This window comes from Terrapene carolina, unplaced genomic scaffold (genome assembly GCF_002925995.2).
Source record: "Terrapene carolina triunguis isolate 2854851 unplaced genomic scaffold, T_m_triunguis-2.0 Scaffold236, whole genome shotgun sequence".
Lineage (NCBI taxonomy): Eukaryota > Metazoa > Chordata > Testudines > Emydidae > Terrapene > Terrapene triunguis.
The window spans coordinates 8,729,642-8,740,125 of NW_020664587.1; the positions used below are offsets into that span (position 1 = coordinate 8,729,642).

At 45.7% G+C, this 10,484-nt stretch overlaps 1 protein-coding gene across 3 annotated transcripts in view; it reads right to left on the reverse strand.

Annotated features, from left to right (window-relative positions):
* The window catches only part of WDTC1 (WD and tetratricopeptide repeats 1), a 41,564-nt gene that overhangs the window by 30,269 nt on the left and 811 nt on the right, over positions 1 to 10,484 (reverse strand). For 2 of the 3 annotated variants that reach the window (XM_026657075.2, XM_026657073.2), the window contains exon 2: positions 3,582 to 3,641. The exons of the other annotated variant lie outside the window; for it this stretch is intronic. The gene's annotated coding sequence lies outside the window, so the exon portion shown is untranslated. The remainder of the gene's footprint in view (positions 1 to 3,581; positions 3,642 to 10,484) is intronic. 3 annotated transcript variants of the gene reach the window in all.

Here is a 10,484-nt window from a genome sequence, read left to right on the forward strand (position 1 = left end):
GTCTGTACTGTATCTAGTTATGGCCAGTGCTACTGGGCCTTTGCTGAGCCTAGGCCGAGGCAGTCAATTTGCCACTACACATGCACACTCAATCCAGATTTTGTTTACACATGAAGTGATACCAGAAAGCTGGTGTGTATGCCCATTTAGAGACCTTACATTTTTAAGTGATCTTAACATTACCCATATTAATCCCACCTCCCAGACTCAGTGTTAAAAGGCAGCATTGTGAATGCATACGAGTCATCAATAGTTTAATCATCTTACCTCAAGGTTAGAAATATCAGATTTTTTTAACTAACCTCTGGTTATCCAGGCCAGTTTATCAACAATATTGATATATTCCCTTATGGAATTTAACATCTTCTTCTATGGTTAGCCCAGCAGCAAACCCAGTGGCAACAAATAAGATGGTCACACTCCATTCCAGATACTTTGTGCAGAATGGGGATGGGGAGTTGGCTCCTACCTCCCCTTCTATGCCCAACACTGGGCAAGGGAGATCAGCCTGACTCAGCAACTCAGAGGCAGACACAGAACTGCAGGGCCCCCAGAAGCACAGGGCACCGAACCATTACTTGTGCCCAAGGCCAGCCCTGGGTAAAAAACATCAATGTGCAAAACAAGCTACTTTGTCAGAGAAACCAGTAAAGACTGTTTCCAGTCAGTCACTTTTCTGCTAGGCTTGGAGTGAAGATAAGAGAATTTTTACTGACTTCTCTGGGAAGGGAGCTTCAAGTTTTGACAGACTGACTTTTCAGCAGTAAGCTTTACCTGTGATCTTTCCCACAGTACCTCCGCAGGCAATCTTTCCAAGCAACGGGTCTCTACCTGCACTTCTTCCAGAGTCAATCTCCATGGTTTACTCAACTTTACACTGCCTTGCCATGCTACAAAACCCCCTATTCCCAGAGTATGGTCAGTACTCTATACCCCTTTGCAGTCCCTCACGAGTGCACCCCTTCACGAATTACCTTCCCCTGCCTCTGGTGAGAACCCCATGGTTCTACAACTCTTCCCGGGACATCAGATCTCATTTCCAACAGCAGTAACATGACAGGCCCAACTGGATTTGGCATCTACAAGACACTGACCTCCATGAACCTGTGACCAGTGGTAGAGAGAGTGGTTTTGAAGCACTTTTTTCTAAACAAACATATGGTCCATTCACCCCAAGGTACATAGCACGTAGATAAAAGGGTTAGTATCCCAAGAGGTCTACACACCTGGGTCTTGCCTAAATCTTATCACTTCTTCAAAAACACAGGCGAGCCTGGCTGCCTCAGAAATGCCGCAGGGCCTCTGTCTCAGACTGACTGCCCCTGTTGCATTCTCTGCCTCTCATTCTCTCCCCATGTAAAGCTTTCATATAATCAGAAGTTTTTGACTGGAAGAGACCTCGAAAGGTCTTCTAGTCCAGTCCCCTGTATTATCTAGACCATCCCTGACAGGTGTTTGTCTAACCTGCTCTTAAAAATCTCCAATGATGGAGATTCCACAGCCTCCCTAGGCAATTTATTCCAGTGTTTAACCACTCTGACAAAGTTTTTCCTAATGTCCAATCTGAATTGCCCTTGCTGCAATTTAAAAGTCCATTGCTTCTTGTCTTATCCTCAGAGGTTAAAGAGATCAATTTTTCTCCCTCCTCCTTGTAACAACCTTTTCTGAAAACTGTTGTGCCCCTTCAGTCTTTCACCAGACAAAACAAACCCAATTTTTTTCAGTCTTTCCTCATAGGTCTTATTTTTTAGACCTTTAATCATTTTTGTTGCTCTCCTCTGGACTTTCTCCAATTTGTCAATCTTAACTGGACTATTGTGTCCAGTTTTGGACACCACATTTCAGGAGAGGCCTTATCAGCACAGAGTAAAGTGGAAGAATTACTTCTTGTGTCTTGCTTACAAGACTCCTGCTAATCCATCCCAGAATGATGTTCACTTTTTTCGCAGTGTTACACTGTTGACTAATTTAGCTTGCAATCTGCTATATCCCCCAGACCCCTTTCTGCAGTATTCTTTCCTAGGCAGTCATTTCCCATTTTGTATGTGTGCAATTAATTGTTCCTTCCTAAGTGGAGTACTTTGCATTTGCCTTTATTGAATTTCATCCTATTTACTTCAGACCATTTTGAATTTTAATCCTATCCTCAAAAGCACTTGTCACCCCTCCCAGCTTGGTATCACCCACAAACTTAATGGTATAGAGAGTACACTTATAATCTAAATAATTGATTAAGATATTAAACAGAACCGGACCCAGGACTGATCCCTGTTTCACCCTAAGCAGCTACAGATCACTCCCCGCACTTCCCTTTTCCTCTCTAGACAGGGATTTTTAACGGTTTCATGTCCTTCTGATCTTAAGACCCCAGACCTGGAAAAATAAGCCTGTTACCTGGCTGGAGTCAGGCATGTAAGCACTTCCAAATTAATAGCCCACCCATAGTTCTCTAAAGGATCCTTGAAACATTCCTCCCCCCCCCCCAGGGGATAGCAGAGAGAGGTATAATACAGCCCAATGTCTGGAAGGTGAAGTGATTCAGACTGGAAAGAAGGCATACATTTTTAACAGTGAAGGTAATTAAGAACGGGAACAACTTACCAAGGGTCATAGTGGATTCTCCATCACGGACCATTTTAAAATCAAGACTGGATGTTTTTCTAAAAGATCTGCTCTAGGAATTATTTTGGGGAAGTTCTATGGCCTGTGTTACACAAGTCATATTACATCAACAGTTTTTAAACTGTGAGGCATACCCCCCCATGGGGGTCGTGGAGGAATGTTCGGTGGGGCTCAGAGAGGAAGCGCCACCTCCACCCCCTGACTCACTTCAGTGGGCTACCCAGCCTGTGGGTCAGTATCAACGTCTCCATGCCCAGTGCTGGCTCCAGCCTTGGGAATCTATATCTTATCTCTAGTCATTGTATTGTTTCCTGCTTGTTCTAATAACCCCTTTTAATTCACTCTATGTGGTCTGTCGGAATGCCAAGCAGGTAAGCTGAAGTACACAAAAATAGTCATAAAAATGCAGATTTCCCTCCTTCTCCACATAGACCAACACAAACTGGCATTTAGAGTAGGGGACTTCCCAAATTCTGCAGCTTGTTAACAGTGGTCCAAGAAAGGCATTTACAGTCTCTTAGAAAGTTCCATTTATGAGTAAATCTTCCCCCCACCCTCCCGCAATTTTGAACATCCTGAACTACCAGTTCGCTGAAGGAGCACAGAGACAAGCCGGTTGTTCGCTATTTTTGTGAGAGTGGCCGGCTTTCGGGAATGAGTAATGAGCTATGGAGCTTCTCAACTCATTTGACCATTCCAACTCAGCTCAGTTTTGCTGTAACCAGAACAGTGTTATGCTCAGCTGGCCAGCTGTTCGGTAGCTCATTTGGGATGTCATAGTTTTGCTTTCAGTGGACAAGCATCCACATAACTGCCAATGAAGCCTTTTGTTAGGATTCTCAGAGCAGTCCACAGGGCTCAGCTACCCTTTCGCCTGTACTGGTAGTCATTCCAGGGCATGATTTAGGAATATTAGTGGGACAGGGCACATAAAAGCCCCACTGCTTCCCATGCTGTACCTGTTCTGCAGTGATATGAAGAATTTCTGCCTTCAGGTCTGCCAATCCTGTGTATCAGTACTAAACGTCAAAAAAAAAAAAAAAGGGAAATGGGTAAGTTACTTTTACAACAAGATACGTGTCTTTGCTAAGGACTGTCCCAACTTAAAGTCACTATAACCACTGCACAAGTCTATAACGGAACAATTCGCAGTTCTATTAAATACCCCCGCCCATGCCCCTTATCCCGGAAAGGACATTTGGCTGATACAAGAGCAAGAGGGGAATGGCTTGGGACAAAATGGTCAAGCTGGAAAGCATGAGAGTAAGCAGTTTACTTTTGCCTAGTAAGAATTTGGTCTTGATTCTGAATTTTATAAGATTTTAAACACTGGTCTGGAAGAATTTTGTAAGTCTGTGTGTCTTGGAAGTGGTGGTGGTTTGGAGATAAAGTTTGAAAAATTGCTTTTTGCTTTCTTCATCTACCCCTTCTGAAGACCTGTTGAGCAATGAACCAAGCCTGCAAGATCCTAAATCCTTCAAGCGAACTTATTTTAAACTTAACATCTATCCAGTTGGACTGCAGGCCCTGAATGATCACCTATTGATTTGAGGAGACTGGGAACCGGAACTCCCAATTTCTAATCCTAAATCAGGCATGGTCTGTAGTTCTGGGAAAGTCAAAGAAAGTTAGGACTGGAAGAGACCTCGAGGGGTCATCTAGTCCAGCCCCCGGTACTGTACTGAGGCAGGACCAAGGACACCTAGATCATCTCTCAAAGGTGTTTGTCTAACCTGTTCTTAAAAACCGTGGGAATTCTACAACCTCCCTTGGAAGCCTACTCCAGAGCTTAACTACCATTATAGTTGGAAAGTTTTTCTTAACATCTTACCTAAATTTCTCTTGCTACAGATTAAGCCAAATACTTCCTGTCCTACCTTCAGTGGACATGGAGAACAATTGACCATCATCCTCTTTGTAACAGCCCTTAACATATTTGAAGACTTATCAGGTTCCTCCTTCCTCCATTTTTTCCTCAAGACTAAACATGCCTAGTTTTTTTTTAACCTTTCTTCATAGGTCAGGTTCTCTAAACCTTTTATCATTTTTGTTGCTCTCTTCTGGACTCCCTCCAATTTATCCACATCTTTCTTAAAGGGTGGCAGCGCTCAGAACTGGACAAAATAGTCCAGTTGAGCCCTCACCAGTGTCAATAGAGCAGGACAATTACCCACCATGTCTTACATACAACACTCCTTTTAATACACCCCAGAACATTAGCCTTTTCCGCAACTGCATCATTGTTGAGTCATTCGATTTGTGAACCACTATAGCCCCCAGATCCTTTACAGCACTACTACTACCTTGCCAGCTATTGCCCATTTTGTAATTGTGTATTTGATTTTTTCCTTCCTAAGCATAGTACTTTGCACTTGTCTTTATTACATTTCATCTTGTTGATTTCAGACCAGTTCTCCAATTTGTCAAGGTAGTTTTGAATTCTGATCCTCTCCTTCAAGTAAAAGAAACCCCACAACCCCCAATTTGACATCATCCGCAAATCACAATCTCTGCCTCACTTTCGCCATATGTTTGATGCTTACCTAACCCATAAGAGTGTTGCATGGGCTAGTTAGTGTTTAAAGTGCTTTGCAGATAATGAGCACTATACAAGTGCTCATTATTAATAAACCAGAGTGCCAGTCTGCAAGCCATGCTATCTTACTCTTAAGATTTAAAGATAATAGTCCCTGATTAATTTAGAAACAGATCCCAAAATAAAGTTTAGATTAAGGCTTTTAAACCTTATGGATCTCCTGGGAAGTACATCTAAGGGCTTCTAATTATTCTTGGCCAAATGGTTACTGGATGTCCCACAAAAGGGCATGCACATTCGTTACCCCCAACAGAATGTATCAGTCAATGTATGTTTCTCTAGCAGCGGGTCTCTCGGCCCATGTGGCTCAATTTTAGATATTTCCTAGTTATTCAAAAAAGCATGTTTTGCGCCACCCCGGCTGGAATCTGTTTAAGAGCAAGCTGGTTTAATTTTATTTTATATATAGTTCTGTACCATATAGCTGGGAGTATTTTGTCAGGGAGTTTCTTGAATGTCCCCAGCATAATAATGCCCCACCGCAGTCTATAGCAGCAGCATCTCAAGCTATGACCCAGATCAGGCTAAAAAACTCAGATGGGACAGAGACTTTGCAGGAAAAACCAAGGTGCTCCAGGAACTACAGTGGGACCCAATACCTTATGGAAGAACCTTGGACCATGCCTTGGAAGCCAGCTAACATACAGAACTATAAGGTGCATCGGATCTACTTTTACAAGGCTTGGTTTAATACAACCACATTTTTCTTCACCCCACCTGTGACTCCAACTAGTTTCTACCATTTTCTTTCCTTTACTAGGAATCACTTTTCATTCCCATCACTTCGTTCACACCTAGCCTAATTCGATATGGCCATTTCGAATTTAGCGCTACTCCTCTCGTTGGGGAGGATTACAGAAATCGATTTAAAGAGAGCTCTATGTCGAACTAAATAGCCTCGTGGTGTGGACGGGTGCAGGGTTAATTCGATTTAACGGTGCTAAATTCGACATAAACGCCTAGTGTAGACCAGGCCTTTGTTTCTTTCCCTACACTCCATATAGCATCCTCCACTGAGAGAGAAGGCACTAACTGAATTATTTTGTTACCTTAAGGTTCAGTATTAGCATCTCGGTCAGAGACAGATCAGAAAGTCTGATCTCCTGTTTTCCTGACTCTCCCCTCTAACCTCTAAAAGAAGACATTTTTTCTGCTGTGAGGTAGGGGGACTGGGTATGTCAAGGGATTAGTAGTGAGATGGAGCCTTCTCACCTTCAGGACCTGGGTTGGATTCAAACCAGTGACAATAGAGAATTAGTCACCTTTGGCTTTTCTATGGTTCGTGCAAAACAAGTGGGTGTGTTCCAGATCTGTTCCTAGTAGAGTATCCATGTCACAAAATCATCATCAGAATCTCCCCTCCCTGTTGGTAGTCTTAGAGAGACAAAGGGGCAAATGCATTTGTAACCCACTCCCCCCGAGCAGGCATTGGCATCTCTTGGGAAGAGAGGATTGCTCCCTACCATTGTGCCACATTCTAGGGTAAACTTACACTATTACTACCAATGCAATATCTGTGCTGGGGGTAACTTCACTCTGGGTACATGCAACATTGAACTTTTGTATTACTAAAAAAACTAAAGCAATAGAAACAGGCCAGGGTATTAGGCCACATTGGAACATCTTTCCCATACAAACCTCATGCAGTTGTCCTTATGATCAACTCAGTTAATCCAGAACAGATTTTTCCTTTAATTACCTGCTGCTCACCGTTCCACAAAGTCTGGAAATACTGCAGATGGGATTTCATCCTTACACTCTTCCCCACCTGCACCCCAACTTCCCCATCCTCTGTAGCACTTTTTCATAATTCATAACAGAACAATCCTGCGCAAGTGATGCTCCACAACAGACAAGGTCTAGAAAGGCAGCTGACACTTTGCAATGTTTGATCGCTTAAAGTTTGCAGCCAAAAGTTAATGATCTGCAGAATCCTACAGGCTTTGGCCTCACCAGTCTGCCAGTTAATGTTTGTGGAGTTACAGTACTTTAGGAGCACAGACAGCAGCAGTTTCCTGGAAAGACACTCCCAAAGCACTCCACAAAAGAGTTACAAGATTTACCAGACTAGTTCACCCCTGCTAATTGTTCAGTAACACTCTGTGCCTTCTTGGTCAACTCCAACTGCTCCCAGCAGCAGGAAGTCACTACAGTCAAAATGCAGATAGCTGTAGTCCTTGATCTGTTTTTTAATCTCAGAGTCCTACTAGATTTTTGTATGAACAGCAGATTTAGTTTAACCCACTAACTAGCTTTCCTCCCCCCAAATCACCCCTCCCACACACCACTCTTATACAAAAGTTTCCTGTGAGCTTGACAGTTTTTGTATTTCAAAGTTAAAATCTGGTATCAGTTACTCTTCAAAGAAGTTCTGCCAATGCCAAGTGAATAGGAGTCCACTAGGAAACTACAGAGGTTGTCATTAAATGAGTGATCTAGTCCCAAACCTTTTGGACATAATTCAGGGTTCTCAGACTGTAAATCCAAGGATGGACAGACAGACATTTTTTTTATTTCTTCCTCCCAGTGGTCCTTTCAGAAATATGATTTATCTCAAGGAAAAACTTTCACGACCTTCCCCCTGAACACACAAACTATTTTCACCCATCCAACACAAACTGGTACAGTACTCACCAACGCACTAGCTCCACCCACCTTTTTCCCCCATGCCTACCACAATGTCATTGCTCCTTGATAAGATTCCCTTTTTACGAGACTTAGAAAAGTAGGGGAAATAAGCTAGTGGGGGGCAGAAACGCAGCACCAGGTGCTGTCAGCAGCAGTCAACCCCTAGGGACAAGGGGAAAGAGAGAAGGGAACAGAGCTGCTATCTAACACTTCAGCCATCTGGGCCATCAGCGAAAGAGGCTAGTTAGAATAGGATTGAGGCAAATGGGAAAGCAGCTAGGGATTTGGCAGCACCAGCTCACAACATGGAGGGGTTCTTAGCTTTCTGCCACAGGGGAGATGTGCCCAGAATGAAACTAACCCACACAACAGATACAGCATGGGCAGCCATACTGCAAACTTACTCTAAATTGTACCCTTCCACGGCCACTCATCCCTGAACTGGCATAATCACCCTCTTGGGGTGAGAGGGGAGAAGCAGCAGCACAACAGCCTGTAGGTGCAAGTGGCTCATTGGCCTGGCAGAGGAAGGGGTCCAACAGCAGAAGCAACAAAGACCCGGCAACCCCCAGGCACGGTTTATCAATTCCAAGGCCAGGAGGAACCATCGCGCCCATCTGGTCCGATCTCCTGCATAACACAGGCCACAGAACTCCCTCAAAGTAATTCCTTTTGAGCTAGAACACATATCTTAAGAAAACAGCCAGTCTTGGTTTAAAAGTTGCCAGTGACGGAGAATCCACCACAACCAGCGGTAAATTGCTCCAATGGTCAATTACTCTCACTGTTAAAAGTGTATGCCTCATTTCTTGTCTGAATTTGTCTAGCTTCACCTTCCAGCCCTTGGCTCTGGATATACCTTTGTCCGATAGACTGTAGAGCCCACTATCAATATTTGTCCCCCAAGCAGGTACTTACAGAGATCTAACCACCTCTTAGTTTAAAGTGAAAGTTAACTAGATGGAGCTCCTTGAGCCTGCCACTACGAGGCATGTTTTCCAGTCCTTTAATCATGTTGGGGGCTCTTCTTGGAATCCTCTCTAACTGATCAACATCCTTCTTGAATGGTGGACATCAGAACTTAGACACAGGATGCCAGCAGCAGTCCCATCAGTGCCGAACACAGAAGTAAAAGAACCTCTCGACTAGAAATCTGCTCGGGCCTAATTTTTAGGCCCAACCCAAGCCAGAGAGGGTCGAGTAGTTTTTTGACCCTACCTTGACCCTTCCTACCAAAGGTGAGCCAAGGCCACAGCTGCCATCACCCCCTCTTGCCCATGGGGTCAGCAGGGCAGCTATACGTGCAGGTGGCTGCATGCCCTATTCCCCATCCACCACTGCCTGCTGTGTGCACTGCAGAGTGAGAGGCACTGCCACTCCTTGGCCCCCTCAATCTGCAACACACACAGTGCAGCTGGGGATGGTGGACAACAGAAAGGCTGCCACCGGTGCATGGAGCTGCCATCACACTGAGCCTACGGGGAGGAGGAAGAGAGCGAATCTAACCCAAACCGATCTTGTTCTTTTCCCACCTGACCCGACCCCAACACTTGCAGTTGGGTCCCATCGGGTTCAGGTCATGTCGCAGGGCTCCACTCCCCACTCCTAAAATCCTGCATGTGACATCTCAGAGGGATCAGCTTGGTTGGGGCAGTGTTTGTGGAGGGTCATTGTTTTGTTTTTAAACAAACTCAGACTTGTACTAGGTCTTCAAACCCAACTGTCCAGAGATGGGTGTCTCTATGGAATAGCCCTAGACACCTGGGAGGAACAAGGGGGGGGGGGGGGGACAGTCACTGGGCTGGGAGTCAGGAGGAGGGAGGGCAGCACATCACCTGTCAAGGGAGAGGAAGCTGGGCAGGTGTCTATGGGAGAAATGTCAGGGCAAGGGGAGAGAGGAAAGTTACCAGATAGGGATGGAGAAGAAAGTGGGGAGAACAGGGAAGGCATTGGGGTGGGGCACAGCCAGGGAGGGAAGCAGTTATTTAAGGGAGTGGATAAGCAATTACCTGCCAGGGGGCACGCAAGGGCACTAGGTATGCAAAGGGCAGGCAGACATGCAGAGGGAGGGGAGGCAGAGGGACAGTTACCTGTTGGGGGGAGGAGGAGAACGGAGTGACACTGTAGGGATAGGAGCAGTTACTTGGGAGGGGTAGGGCAGGGGGTGTAGCAGGGAAGAGAATGGGTAGTTACTGGTCATGAGAATACAGCAGTGAGGATATGAAGAGGGGACAGTCACCTGTCAGGGCAGAGGGCAATTGCATGGCAGGACAGGGGGCTGTAGCAAGAGAAGGATGGGGCTGTTACCTGGCAGGACTGGGGGCCAGTTACCTCACCAGGGGAGGAGGGCCAGGGGGGCAGAGGGTGTAGTGGCAGAGAAAGGGGGCAATTACCTCACCCAGGGGGGCAGTTACCTGCTAGGACCAGGGGTGTAGTGGGGGAAGAGGACTGGGGCCAAGGGTGTAGTGGGGGAGGTGGGTAATTGCCTGGTGAGGGGGGACAGGGCATAGCTGGGGGGGGCAGTTTTCTGGCAGGGGGCAGGGATGTAATGGGGGAAGGGACAGTTACCTAGCGGGAGGTAGAGCCAGGATCAGAGGTGTAGGGGGGAGGGGACAGTTACCGGGGGGGGGGGGGGGGG